This window comes from Canis lupus, chromosome 14, assembly GCF_003254725.2.
Source record: "Canis lupus dingo isolate Sandy chromosome 14, ASM325472v2, whole genome shotgun sequence".
NCBI lineage: Eukaryota > Metazoa > Chordata > Mammalia > Carnivora > Canidae > Canis > Canis lupus.
In genome coordinates this window covers 23861553-23877197 of record NC_064256.1, presented here as the reverse complement: position 1 = coordinate 23877197, position 15645 = coordinate 23861553, and the positions used below count along the sequence as shown (strand labels likewise).

Below are 15645 nucleotides of genomic sequence, written 5' to 3'. Positions count from 1 at the left end.
TATCAAATTTCTAATCCTTTGAGATGTCATCTTTTTAAACTCCAAAAAAGGAGATAATTTGTCTGCTAGAATCCATTTCCCATTCAGTATATTAAGGTAGAGAAATAGATTTATCCAGTTCTGCCTTTTTCTTCTTGAGCCAAACAGGGTCTGCATAGTTTCTAAAGGCAGCCTCACTAAAACTGTCTTCTAGTCATTTTTGATGGAAAGGGATTGTTTGAGGGGGATTTGGTACACATGTTTTCCCCCTCTTCCATTTTGCAATTGCATTTAATTTTTGTTAAAATGGCCACCAGAGCTCTTAAATGGACTCATAGGTGATTACTTATCAACATGCCTCACACTTGACCATAACGCTTACATCTTTAAAAAGGAAAAACCATATCTATATTTTCCCTCCAATCTGATTTGCTTAAAATGCATTGCCTATGACCTGAAATGTAATTTCCTGGGCAAAGAGTAGACATAAGCAGTTTTCAATTAAGGGTAGTTAAATGGTGACATTAAAGGAATTGTAGAAATAAATACAATGCAGTAATCACAAGCAAAAATGAAAAACAAAACAAATTGATTTTTTTTTCTATGTGCTTACATCCAATAGAAAAATTTGACAGTACAGAGTATATTTTTAAATCATGGAACTGATTGCCCATTGTAGGGAGAAAACAGTTTAAGAAATCATAACTCTACCCTGCACAAGGTTAATGCTATTTAAAATGCAAAAGCAGGGAGATGGTACCCATATTACCTGGTATTTTCACCATTTATGCACCCAGGAGCAGACATGTTTATCTTTCACCTTGACATCTGATTGCTGTGCTAATGCCATTTAAAACTAGATGGAAGAAAATTATATTCTCCTAAGGAGTTGACTGACTCTTTTCTTTAAAGAAAAGAAAAAAAAATAAAGATAGCCATTTTGATTCAAACAAAGTGCTACATAGAAACCTGTGGGCATAAATCGCATCAGGCCTCTATAATTTTTGCTTGCTATCGGTTATTGCCGGGATAATTGCATAGGAACAGTATTTGTGTAATTGTCAGCAGTAACACTCCTGGACCAAGGACCAAGGCCTCCTGTAGATTTCTACAAATCATTACTCTCCTTACAGTTTGTGCTTTTTTTTGTTTGTATGATTGGTTCTACACCACACACACACACACACACACACACCCTCCAATCACTGGAGTTAAGCCAAATGGAATTATTATTCTGAGACTTGGAAAGATTCACATTACTTTCTGAAAAGTACAGATAAATTTTGTAGCTAAGCAAACTTATGCCATTTATTTAAGAAAAAGAGACACCAGAGGGTTGAGGGGGAAGATGTTCAAACGAAATACATATTTTAAAAGCTGTGGATCTATTTGAACAAACGGAAAGCTACTTTAGTGAATAGGGTCAAAGAAGCCATCAGACTGTTTAACCCATCAGGGTTGGATATGGGGAAAGACATTTGACAATGTTAACTAAGTTTCCTTGCTCATTTGTCTTCTCTTCCAAGCTGTTATAGCACATTATCGGAATGCAGAAGCTATGGATTATATACATAGAGTCATATATAAGGCTCATGAATATAACTATATATACAGAATGCTGTTCCCTTTTTCCAAAATTATAAACTGTAATTCTGCCCTATTTATAACTTAGGTTTTTTTTAAATGTTCTCACATTTATTTATTTATTTATTTATTTATTTATTTATTTATTTTAAGATTTATTTATTCATTCAGAGAGAGCGAAGAGAGAGGCAGAGACACAGGCGGAGGGAGAAGCAGGCTCCATGCAGGAAGCCCGATGTGGGACTTGATCCCGGGTCCCCAGGATCACACCCCAGGCTGCAGGCGGCGCTAAACCGCTGCGCCAACGGGGCTGCCCTAACTTAGTTTTATAAAATATTATAAAAATGTTATTTGTTCTGACTAAATCTTTCCACATTTCTTCTAAAAATAGTCTTAATAAACATAAGTAAAGGAAAAGTATTTTAACTCCTGTGAAATTGTTTGACTCGCATTTGGTATGTTTTGCTTTCAACAAGTTTGTCAGATTTCCTAACATTTTAATCATAACATACAATAGCAAACATTTAATATTTTAGATCTTAGACAAAGAATTAAGTAGACAATTCATTTACAAAAGAGAAAACACAGATGCCAAACATTTAAGAAATGGGAATTGGATAGGATATGATAGTTGGCCAGTTAATTTAAACAAGATATTTTTAATGATAATGCCCTAGCATTTAAATATAGAAAATCGTGAGAATGAGGATTTGGTGAAACAGATATCCTTTCATACAGCTGATAGAACAAAAAATTAGTAAGCAATTTCTGTAAAACAAATTTTAAATACATATTAAAGATTTTATTTTAAGCTTCATTTTAAACTCTAGTCTTTGAAAATTTATGCCTATCTTAAGGATGACAATACTAAAAATAATGAAATGTTCAGACAAAGATTCGTGTTACTTATTATTCAAAATAACCAACATCTAAAAATAATCTAATCATCCAACAATAGAAGCATGTCAAATAAGTTAAAGCGCAATGTGCAATGCATTATCCACTCATTCAATGGTGTTTTCAAATCCAAAGTTTAAAAAACGCAATGATCTGGAAAGACATTCATACAAAGTGAAATACAGATTCAAAGTTGTAGGTGCAGGGGATCCCTGGATGGCTCAGCATTTTAGTGCCTGACTTCGGCCCAGGGCATGGTCCTGGAGTCCCGGGATCGATCGAGTCCCACATCAGGCTCCCTGCATGGAGCCTGCTTCTCCCTCTGCCTGTGTCTCTGCCCCTCTCTGTGTGTCTCTCATGAATAAATAAAAATCTTTAAAAAAAATCATAGTTGTATGTAATCCTAAAGTTGTCATTACTATAAATATGCACAAGAAAAATGTTAACCTGGAGTTTCTAAATAGTGGAATTATAAATGTTTCTTATTATCTAATCTATGTTGATATTTTACCTCATTTTACATGTATCTATTTGAAACCCACTGTTGCTGGTCTATTCAAAAGCCATGTTTAATAGCACACTTTCAAAATCAAGGAAATACAGAAACATCACTCTGCCGGTAAGTCTAGGGAAGAGTTAGCAGGTTGCCCATGTGTCTTTGCCTCTGAAAAAAGACCTCAGGTATGCAAAACCTAGGTTAACTCCATAAAATGGATGCTGGGAACTCAAGAGTCGAATAGAATGATTCTTCTGGAATCCCGTTTCAAAATCTATCATTAGTTTTGTTTTAAGCTGAAGTTGCCAGTGAAGTTATTACCATAAGCCAGATCCCTGCAATGCTCTTTCACCCCCGAGCATTTCATGTCCTGTCACTTCCCTCTGGAATCGCTAATTGTCTCCTAGTTGTTTCTATCCCCTACAGCCATTGATGGCTGTCACTGCAAAGACACATCCTCTAGTGGCTTTGGCCAAAAAAAAAAAAAAACAGTCAATCAGTAGCTTGTACCTATCCCTGCTCTCACTAAAATCTCTACATCACCTCAGGCAAGTTTCATAACCACCTATTAGCTGGTTCCCCTCTTTTAAAACTGGGCTGCATTTGATATCATATTCCTTTTCACTGAAAAACATAAATACACCAGATACAAACTTGCATTCTGTGGTTTCCATTCTCACTATTAAATGCTTAGTGTGTCTTTCCACCTTAAGGAAACCTAATAGTTCAGGAGAAATTTGAGAAATAATAGTAGTTTAGTGTTTACAACCACAAACCCAAACTGGACTTCCTGGATATGAATCCAGCTCTATCACACACTAGCTATATGGTCTTGAGTAAACTGTGTAGTCTCTCTGTCTTCTATTTCCTCCTCTGTAAAACAGATTCAATTAGTTTGCTAACACATATACAGAACTTAAAAGTGTTTCTGCTATGCAGCAAATGTTATCAACGATTATTACAAAGCATGTGTCTTCTTTTTTCCCAAAGTTATAATTATGTTTACAAAATTCTTGGTTAAAAAAAGTATAGATTACTCTGTAATCTGTTCATAAACAGACTGTTTATAAACACTTCTATTTTTCAATGGAGGAAAAAACAACTAGAGTTCGTTTTAGAGGTAACTTACTTAAAACAGGATAACATATTGGAATTGTTTCATATTTAGTTTTTATTATTGATAGAGCCTCATTAAATAGGATTGATATCCATATACTTACTCAGAAAAGAGCCTGGATAAATAAGGATTCCCAAGTAGTTTTGCATGTGTTTATATATGTCTGTGATGTGCAACTACAGTCCAATAAGAACAAATTTAAAGTGATTACATTTCATTTGAGTTCATGTCAGCCACAAGTTAGCTCAGCACAATTTAATGGAGAAATGCATTGCTTTTTGCACTTAATGAGGCCACATTTGATAAGAGACTCTGGAGGGATCTGGAATCATAAGAGTAATGAAATCCAAAGTTTGGGCTCTTGGTTCATTAGGCAACAAGACTTCAATCCAAAGAGAAAGAGAGCAACTTGTTAGATATTTTTCATTTTTTTAAGATGCTAGAGAATGAGTAGGCTTTTTTCATTCAATTATTAAACAAAAAAGTTTCACCACAGTTTTGACTTCAAAATGATTTTTATAAGTGTTATGCATAGTGATCCAAGGCTACTCTTATCATAGCATTTTGTGAATCACAACTATTATTTAACTATTCCTTTTATTGATGAAAAAACTGAGGTCCTCAAATATAATTGCTTGCCAATGTCAAAAGGTAGTTAATGTCAAAGATAAGATCAAGCATAACAACAGGAATTGCTAGTATTTATTGAACATTTACAAATCATGTATTAATTCATTTGATCCTCAAAATAGTCCTATTTAATAGGTGATGAAAATGTAATGGCATAGTAGGGTTAAGTGACTGGCCAAAGGTTACAAAGTAAGCAGCAGACTATATTGAGAACCCAGGAATTCTGATTCTAGAAACCAAACTCTCAACTCCTATACAATACTGACTCCAGTGAATTGGAAAAAGTATGTCTCATGTCAAAGGCAACATCAGAGCATTATTATGATTGGAAAACCATCAGAAAATACTAAAATCCCTCTCTTTCTTTCCATGCCCCAGCATTTATACAACCACTTATTAGCCTTCTTAAGAACTGACAAGTTAACTAGATAAGGGAGCTTTAATATCTAGAAAAAAATTACCTGACAGTCATCACATTCTTCTGGATTTTTTTTAACAAAGAATGGACCTTATAGAGGCAGAGTTTTTCTTGGGGAGAGACTATCACTGCAAAGCTTGGCGCCTAAACTCAGGGCAATGCTAAACATGGTACCCAAGCAAGGATGGACTATACTAGAAGTATTGATCATTGAGGCATATAGCAAACTCCATGAACAGAAACTTTGTTTTTTTACAATAAAGATTTTATTTAGATGTATAAGAGAGAGAGAGAATGAGAGAAGGAGCAGGAGAGAGACAAGCAGACTCAGAGCTAAGAGCCTGAGATCACAACCTAAGCTGAAATCAAGAGTGGGACACTTAACCAACTGAGCCACCCAGGCACCCCAGAAAACTTTCTTTTAATATGAATGTGACTTTATTAAGTTATGTGACTTCAAAATGATGTTAAATTCTTCATCTGAACTGGTAGGAGAAGAAGAGTTATACCTTTCTATTAATTCATCTACTTATTATACAATTATTTTTGTACACTGCAGGATATGAGCTAGATGTAGGTAGAAGTGAGCTTTTCGAGAAGCTAACATAGCTTGAGCTGACCCTCATCTGTCTAGGCCCTTCCTAGGGAAGGGGACAACAGTATACATAATCATGTATTTTTCAAAATTTTGCAAAAGAAGATACATTAATTACAATCAATTAAGGTCACTTTCTCTATCCCCTTGGATTTCCCTTGTCTCTCACCTCCTCTTTCTTCCTCACACTTTCCTCTCCTGTGTACGTGTGGCTTTGCAGCACTGAAGAGATTTTAGTATCCATCAGAGGAAAACCTGAGTTGTGAATAGTTATATTTAGTTGGAATTCAATCAGATATATTTACATAGTTTATAGTCATTTCCATGTAGATCTCAGTTAATGCTAACCATATCTCAGTTTAGGAAGGGGGCCAGGAACACTCCTACTACTTCTCAATGTTCCCACTAATCTAGAGTGGCCACATACAAGTCCAGGGCCAAAGTCATTTCACAGTATGAAAACACTCTGCAACCTCTGGCACCAAAAGTATGTGAGGAAAGAGACACAAGTTTTGAAATGTATAGAGCCAAACATCATTATTGTTATTCTTATCAAAACAGAAGTGTTAGGGTACCTGGTGGCTCAGTTGGTTAAAGTGTCTGCCTTCAGCTCAGGTTATGATCTTAGGATTCTGAGATCAAACCCCTCATTAGATCCCTGCTCAGTGGGGAGTCTGCTTCTCCCTCTCTCCATGCCCCTCCCCCTGGTCCTGTACTCTCTTTCTCTCTCTCTCTCTCTCTCTCTCTCAAATAAATAAAGTCTTTAAAAAATAATAAAAGAATAGAACTGTCCCCTAGAGAATCTAATACTTTTAATATTCTCATCAACAGGCATTAGTTGACAATTTCCTTGAAACCTAAATAAAGTAATGGTAGGGGACAGAAAAAAGATGAAGAGTCACTGGAAAATGAATGAGCAGAAAAGTAGACAAGCAAAAGACAAAATGTTTGCCCTGATTGAGCTCTGGATGCTGCTAAGTTAGTGATCTGAGAACTTTTAATGATATCAGAATCACCTGAAATTCTCCAGGCTCTACTCCAGAACCATGAAAACAGAATATCTGGTTGCGAGGCCAGGAAAAATGCAATTTAAAACATTCAGTTGATTCTAAGGTAGATAGTACACAGATCACAGTTGGACCTATGGTGATACATTTCTAAAAAAGCTAATCCAATTAATTCAGCTGGAATATTCACAGCTATATGACCAGAAGCCTGACAACCACCAGTGAAGAATATCCCCATCTGGTCTCAATAATGATCTGATTGAACCTACTTTTCTCCTTGTTTGCAATTTTCTTTCCCAAATTCAATTGCCCTTTGGCATGAATAGGAGGAACATACATTAATGTACTCGATTTTGTAAAGGAAGAAAAAACAACTCCAAAAATGTTTGTCTGAGTATTCCTTCAAAGGTCAATGTGTAGATCACTTGGCACTTACACATCTAAAGTATTACCCCAAAGTGCAGTCATAATATATATATAAAGAAATTTCTGATTTGCACACTGATCTAAGAACAAGGTTACATGGTGTGCATAATCATTGATATTTTAATTAGCTTGCATCAAAAGATCTCTGACCTTTTGTTCCAATCTTTAGGGTGAAATCAAAAGTGCAACAGCTGTTCTCCCTACACAGTAAGCATTTAGCCTACACACAAAAAGGTGACTTTTTTTGTTCATCAACATAATTAAATCCAGATATTGACAGCCTGTGTCAGACTTTGGCCAAGAGTTAACTTGTATGAGAGCTTGACGTAATCGTATTAAGGGTTGACAGTACTTAGTTGCCATAGACTGAATAAGAAAAATGATACCAATAATGTAGGTACGTATTCTCTACTGCATGTTAATAAGCTAATTGGAGTCTAAGGAGTAGATATTTATAATTTCTATACTTTAATTATAAAAATCATCAATACTATAATTGCTGAGTATTATTTCCTTTAAATATTAAACAACTAATTGACCTAACTGAGCAGAATATTGCTAAGAGTAAATACAGCATTTTGTTTTAATCACAGAAGAAGATAATCTGGAGGTTGGTATTTTGTTTTATTTTAATTAGAACTATTTAGTGTATGAAGTGTCCATGTGCATATGTCCTCTAAGTAAAATCCTGTGTTCAACTGTCTAGAAGAGGAAAGTCTTTCCTGATGAAGTTTACATTATCACTTAGAACATTTCTCTAGTGTCATTTTTCTTCTTTCTGCTGAGAAAATATTTTATTCTGAACAATATAAATAATTGGAACTTGAAGAGTAGATATGCAGTTCAGGCTGGTATGAGATCATCTAGCCCAACACCATCATTAACTGATAAATAAAAATGTGCCCCAGATCATAAAGCCAGGACTGGAACTCAACCTACTACTCCCCCTATCCCACTCCCCAGCCCTGCTTGAGGCTTCTATTTCACAAGCTTCTCTTTGAGATAAAATTTTCCTTAAATGGTATTTCTCTTCTTTTCATTTGGATCTCTACTTACACTGAAGAGATGTTTCTCTAGCAGCTGTTTGATAATATGTTGCTCATCTGTTAAACTTCAGCTCATATTTCCTATCCTGGGAAAGCAAAAAGATGCTGTTTTCTTTAGCACAACAGTAAGATGAGAAGATAGCCTTCAAGAAATTATTCTGTTAAGGTCATGCTTAACTAAAGTGTCCAATAAACTTCCCTAAGCTTCTACATTCAACAAAAGTGGGGGAGGGACAAAATACATTGCATATAACAAAATACTATATGTATGTACATTTTCCCAAGGGTGTATATACATAATTTTTCTTGACTTTTGAAAAACCCACAAGATAAATACTCCATGTCTAGATTATATATATGCTGGTTTACAGATGATGAAAATCACTCTTTAAACCATAACATAATGTTCCACTTAAAGAAATAACAGGCACTGTAGCACTGGGGAATAAAATAAAGAGGAGCATAATAAAAATTTATATAAATATAAAAGCTACAAAAATCCAACTAAATCACACCATCACATGCCTTCTACATTCTCCTTTATAAAACTGCACTGTGGGGATCCCTGGGTGGCGCAGCGGTTTGGCGCCTGCCTTTGGCCCAGGGCGCGATTCTGGAGACCCAGGATCGAATCCCACATCGGGCTCCCGGTGCATGGAGCCTGCTTCTCCCTCTGCCTGTGTCTCTGCCTCTCTCTCTCTCTCTCTCTCTCTCTGACTATCATAAATAAATAAAAATTTAAAAAAAAACTGCACTGTACTCTTAGCTTAACCACCCTTTTGTTTAAAGAACATATGTATATGATGTCTTCAGATAGTGATTGCTTCAAATGCAAAGCATCAAATATCAAGACAGATATTTGTGCATGGACTCAAAGACCCTTTTGAGTCTTTCCAAAAATTTAAGAATCCATGAATCCAAGAATCTGTGTCCTTGTCTATATAAAGTGAAAGTTCTCAACTGGGAGTGATTTTGTTTCCCAGGAGAATTTGGCAATGTCTAGAAACGTTTTTTATAGGGACACCTGCCTTCAGCTCGGGGCGTGATTCTGGAGTCCCAGGATTGAGTCCCACATTGGGCTCCCTGCATGGAGCCTGCTTCTCCTTCCACCTGTCTCTGTGTCTCTCATGAATAAATAAATAAAATCTTTCTAAAAAATAACATTTTTTATTGCCACAAGTTGGGTAAAGAGTGCTATCAGCAACCAATGATTAGAGGCCAGGAATCCTGCTATTATTTCTATAATTCACAGAACAAGGAATATCTGACCCTAAATTATCTAGACCAAAAAAGCTAATAGCAGCTACCATGCATTCTCTGGAATGTAATGACATTTTTTTCACTTAACTTACTGAGAAATGGGTGTTTCAATCTTATCACTTGTGCTACTACCCAGAGTCACTGGACAAATTTCTGAGTAAAAGACAACATGTACAGAAGCAAGAACGCTAGGCTTGGCAACCTTGAAACTTGGCTTTTGCAGCTGTAGCTTGCTCAGTAATTAACTGCATGAACTTGGGTAAGTCACTTAACCTCTCATGCCCTGAACTGCTTCATCAAAAAATGAGAGAATTAAACTAAGTTAATTCTAGAAAGTCCTATAGCTCTAAAATTCTATTATTCAAATGAGAAGTCAAATCACAAGTTAAAAAATTAATTAAGACACATAGCTATGCAATCATTGAAAAAAATAACAAGGGTATATACAGGAGTCCATCTTCATCAGTAAGAGATAAGCTCCAAGACCCCAGTGGATGCCTGAAACCAGATAGTACCAAACCATCTATATACTCCAGAGGTTTTTTTTTAAATAAAGCTTCATTTATAAATTAGGCACAGTAAAAGATTAACAATAATAAAATAGAAAAATTATAACAATATACTATAATAAAAGTTATGTGAATATGGTCTCTCTCAAAATATACTATACTTCTTCTTCTTGTCAGGATGTGAGATGATAAAATGCCTTACATGATAAGATGAAGTGAGGTGAATGACCCAGGCATTATGAATAGCTTTAGGCTACCTTCTGATGATATGCGAGAAGCAGGATCATCTAATTCTGTATGGTGGATGGCCTCAGGTAACTAAAACCATGGAAAGTGAAACTGGAGATAAGAGGGTCCTCTCTACATTAAATGTATAACTGCATTGCTTCAGAAAGTTGGTGAGGATTTATTGAGCATTCATAGTATGCTGAACACTCTGCTTGCTGATATGAAGATATAAAAAGATTAGGCATTGTGCATCTCTATAAGTGAAACAGATTGAGTTATTGGAATTCACTAAAGTGTTATGTTTTTTTTCCCCAAAGTATAATTAGCAGACCATCACATTAGGACATCCTGGGATCTTTAATAAAATACAAATTCCTGATCTCCTAGTCTAAGTGGATTGGGATTTCTGACAATTTGGCCCAAACTTGCATTTTTGCAACCACTTCCAAGTGATTATTATGCATACCATAGTTTAAAACCCACTGAATTAAAACTTAATGAATAAGACAGTCTGTGTTATACCTTAGTCTTGATTATTTATACAATTCTATAGGAGCTCAAGGAAAGGAACATTCCTGGTAGGTCAGAATAGTTGAAAGAAAATCCATAGCAGATAAACTGGGAGCTTAAATAGATGGGATGGGGTTTGAAAAGCAAGGTGGAGGGGTGCCTGGGTGGCTCAGTTGGTTAAGCATCTGCCTTGGGCTCAGGTCATGATCCTGGGGCCCCTTTTCAGGTTCCCTGCTCAGTGGGGAGTCTGCTTTGTTCCTCTCTCTCTGCCCCACCCCACCGCTCATGCTCTTGCATGCACACACGTGTGCTCTCTAATAAATAAATAAAATCTGAAAGAAAGAAAAAGAAAGAAGAAAGAAAGAAAGGAAGGAAGGAAGGAAGGAAGGAAGGAAGGAAGGAAGGAAGGAAGGAAGGAAGGAAGGAAGAAAGAAAAGAAAGAAAGAAAGAAAGAAAGAAAGAAAGAAAGAAAGAAAGAAAGAAAGAAAGAAAGAAAGGCAAGATGGGAAGAGCCAGGAAAGGTATTCATGTGCAGTTTCACAATGAGCAAAGGCACAGATGTGGGAGTAGATGAGATGTAATTAGAAGTCAATGAAGAGTCCCATAATAGCAGTATTGGCGTTGAGCAGAAATAATAAAGTGAATTAGCTGTATACATGTATGGTAGAACCAATTTGAAAATGTCTATCCCCCCAAAGGACCACCATCATGAAAAAAAAAAAAAACTATTTCAAAGATGTTTAAATCCTATTTAAATGCTGTCTGACTAAAATCTGTCACTGATTTTTAGATTGCATATGCCATTCAAGAAAAAGATAGAATTATCCTATGCATTAATATTCTAGATCTCAAAGTCTCCTAATTTATTTCATTATTCAAGAGCACATGGCTATCTGATGAACAAATCTTATTTCCCTCTGGTACACACATTATTTTGCCAGTGTAAATTCAGACATAAAGCAGTGTTCCTATATTGGCCATACTTCTATATTCTAACATGGTCTTTCCTCTTGAGGGGTGGGAACTGAGAGGTTTTTTTTACCCCCAAAACCCAAAGATATTTCACTTGACTTGTTTTATAATAGTAAATAATTTCATTTGTTCATTGGTTATACGAAATACTTCATTGATGTCTAATTTTTTTTCCTTTGTGGTCAGAAAATATGCTTTGTATTGAATTGAATACCATTAAATTTATTGAGACTGTTTTGGCCTAAACATGTCCACTATCTTCAAACTTGTTTCATATATTTTGTCCACCTTTGGTTGTTTTGAGTAGAAGTATAACTCCAGCCACTGTCATTTGTACTGGATGCAAAAGTCCCAGTTCAAGTGGATTACCTTAGATATATCATGATGTATACTTGACTTGATTTCATTAATATTATTTTTAAGCCTTATATGAAAATATCAGCTCATAGTGGTTATGGTAACAACATTGAATTTAAGATGTAGTTCTCAACAAGGTCTTAATAACCTAATGGATATTTTCAAACACCATTCTTCTCAGATTCTGATAAGATTCACCCTCACCAACCCGAGGGTACTGGAGATTGATTTTGAAGATCCAAAGTGGAAAGTAAGTAATCAATGTGTGATAGGATTTTATATTTTCTGGAGTACATAAAATAAAATAACTATCAAAATCATCTTTTTTGGCTAAGTATTATATAAAATAAAATAAGAAGAAATGCCATGTAATTAAAGTCACTAATGGAAACATCTGTAATTCATATATTCAGTCTCTGGTCCTAAGACTTATAGATGAGAAGAAGACTCTGTTCCTGCCCTTCATGAGCTAAAAGTATAGAAGAAAAATGAGAAGTGTTATCATGTTATAGTAATAGTGCTGTATGGTGACAGGTGGAAGCTACACTTGTGAACATAGTTTAACATAGAAGCTGAATCACTATGTTGTACACCTGAAACCAGTGTAACATTGTGTGTCAGCTATACTCAAAAATTCTTTTAAGAAATAAGTGTTATCATGTATTATCATAACATCCAGTTGTAAAAAAAATATTTACAACCTATATTTTTGGTTGAAGACATGATTTGGTAATAATACCACATGCTTAGTTGTAATATAATCAAAACAAGCTTTGTTTCCAACACTAATGATTCCTCAAGTTTGTATCTCAATGTCAGAAGAATTCTGTTACCCAATACTACATTTTATAGACATCCTTATACATAATATGGGGGAGTTATAGTTCTGAAATCACTGTCAGAGTCCTGATAAGCTTTATACAAATTTTGTCTGATTAAGGAAAGATACAAATAGTATAGATAGATGTAGATAATCTTTCTATTTTTTTTAAATTATCTTGAAGTTGCTAGTACCATTTTCTTAGATTTATATGAACTATCGCTAATATTTTCTAAGTGTTACCAGAAGTCTATCAAGCACCAATAATATTCTTCACACTCAAACATATTGAAAAATCTAAGTTTCATTTCTTTCCTGGAGACCTCCCACCAATGGCCCTTCATCCTCCTGTTCAGTACATACCAGTTGCTGTCGAGGCCTGACACACTGCTGTCATCTTCTAACATCTAAACTGAACTGCTCTGACAATATTTCCCATGACAACTTTGGAGTTTACATCTTTGTCTGCCATGACTGGCAGTATCCAGACCTTCCTTCAAGAATACATGTAGTAACTTTTGTGCAGGCAATGTGGAGAACTTCTGCCACTTAGCAAGTGAAGCGGGGGTGAGGAAAGATAATTAAGATAGGTACTGTTTGCGGATCTTATCCATGCCATGAACCCTGCCAAGTGGTTGACATGCATTACATCATTTATCCTCACTATATCTCTTTGAGTGTGGTACCCATTATTATTATGCTTATTTTAGAGATGAGGAGACTGAGACTCAGAAACATTCAGTAATTTCTCTAACGTTACACAGATAAAGAGCACCAGACCTAGTTTCAAACCCATGTGTTAGGTTACCCCTAACATATGCTCTTAACCATATTAGTGCACTGTCTCCTATTCTGTACGTTAGTAAATTGAACACCAATAATAAAAAAAAAAAATTAAAAAAAAAAAAAAAGAAGATGAGGTAACAGATGCTAAATGTCATGCTGAAATTATAGTATAGAGTATTTGAAAATCTTTGATTTGTCATATTATAGGCTACACACTCCCTCTGTTACTAGAATTGTGAAATAGGCCCCAATAGGGAGGTTTAGCTTAATAAATGTAGCTGCTTTGTTCTTCAAAAAATAAAAAAATAAAAAAAATAAAGCATGTTCAGCTCTGATTTCCAGGAGAGAAGATAGGAAGATCCTAAAAGAGAAATGACAGACTTGTCCTTCTGAAGGATGAGTCTGAGCCTCAGCTTGCCACACTTCCTAGTCAGACAGCTTTGGGCAAGTTACATGACATTTTAAAATAATAATCATTATTGAGGAAACCAGCATTTAGTGAACATCTATCCCTACCAAGGCAGTTTTGCATGTTTTATCTAACTTTAGTACCACAATAATCTTTTGATGTAGATGTTCTTTTTATAATTATTGTTCTTATCATTACCATTATTATCATTTTTGTCTCATTTTATAAGTGGGGAAGCCTATCTCAGGGTTCCACTTTTCTTACCTTTCACATGAGTGAGTTGATTATCTCTAAATTGTCTCTTTCTAAAAATGCATTCCTTTGAAACAGTTATAAAGTAAAACCAGTAAGTCCATATTAGATTTGCATATCTCAGAAAAAAATATATCACTCAGAATTTTCAAACAGGAAGGAACTTCAGAGACCACCTCTATTTACCTTATTTTTGAGGTAAAGAAACTGAAGTTCCGAAAAATATTGATTAGACCTTCCAGAGACACTGCTAGTGGAGACTCATACCCAAATGTGATGATTCCCAGTTTGTGCTTTTTCTTAAACTGAAGCAGGGATATGGCACACAGTGAATGGGGAAAAAAAGAAGAGGCAAAATAGGGAGATAAAGAAAGAGTAAGCAATGTGGAAATCTCTACCACCATCTATTCATTCACTCATTCATTCATTTCTTGGGCTAACTGAAAGGCCCAATAAATGCAAGGAGTACAAAAGTGGGCACAAGGAGAGCCTGGGTGGGTTGAGTGGGTTGAGTGGGTTGAGTGGCTGATCTTGGTTTTAACTCAAGTCATAATTTCAGGGTCCAGAGTTCAAGCCCCGCATAGGGTTCTATCCTCAGCCAGGGAGCTGTGTGGATTCTCTCTCACCTCTCCCTCTGCTCATGCTCCCCTGGTCATGCGCGCGCTCTCTCTCTGTTTCTCTCTCTCACAGAAAGAAAGAAAGAAAGAAAGAAAGAAAGAAAGAAAGAAAGAAAGAAAGAAAGAAAGAAAGAAAGAAAGAAAGAAAGAAAGATCTTTTTCTTAAGTAAGCACAAAAGCATTCTATCCTATCCTTATAAGAAGTACACACACACACACACACACACACACACACACACACACAAAGCAACAGGTTAAATTATTTTAAAACATAGCAAATGTAATAATTTGCAAATTTATTCCAAAAAGGAGAGTTGTATATAACAATCTTTTGGCATCTAGAATTTAAAATGTCTATAATGAGAGGTGCCTGGGTAGCTCAGTCAGTCAGTTAAGCATCTGCCTTCGTCTCAGGTTTGATCTCAGGGTCCTGGTATCAGAGCCCCAAGTCAGGCTTCCTGCTCAACTGGGAACCTGCTTCTCCGTCTCTGTCTCCCTCTCCCTCTCCCTTTCCCTCCTTCCAACCTCCCTCCCCTGCTCTTGCTCTTGCTTGCTCCGTTTCTCTCTCAAATAAATAAATAAAACCTTAAAAAAAATAAAAAGTAAAATGTCCATAAAGGAACTCTCAATTTCACTCACTCACTCATATAAGCTTTACCATTTCAGTAGACAGCACCCCCACTGAGCCAATTACAGCAAAAATCAGCAAAAATATAGCTCCCTCACTCTC

The 15645-nt window shown here is 35.7% G+C and overlaps 1 protein-coding gene and 1 long non-coding RNA gene across 2 annotated transcripts in view; both read right to left on the bottom strand.

Moving 5' to 3' along the window:
* The window catches only part of NXPH1 (neurexophilin 1), a 433900-nt gene that overhangs the window by 171286 nt on the left and 246969 nt on the right, over positions 1-15645 (bottom strand). The window lies entirely within an intron of this gene.
* LOC112674849 (uncharacterized) overlaps positions 1-15645 on the bottom strand; it is a 97975-nt gene that overhangs the window by 2876 nt on the left and 79454 nt on the right. The window lies entirely within an intron of this gene.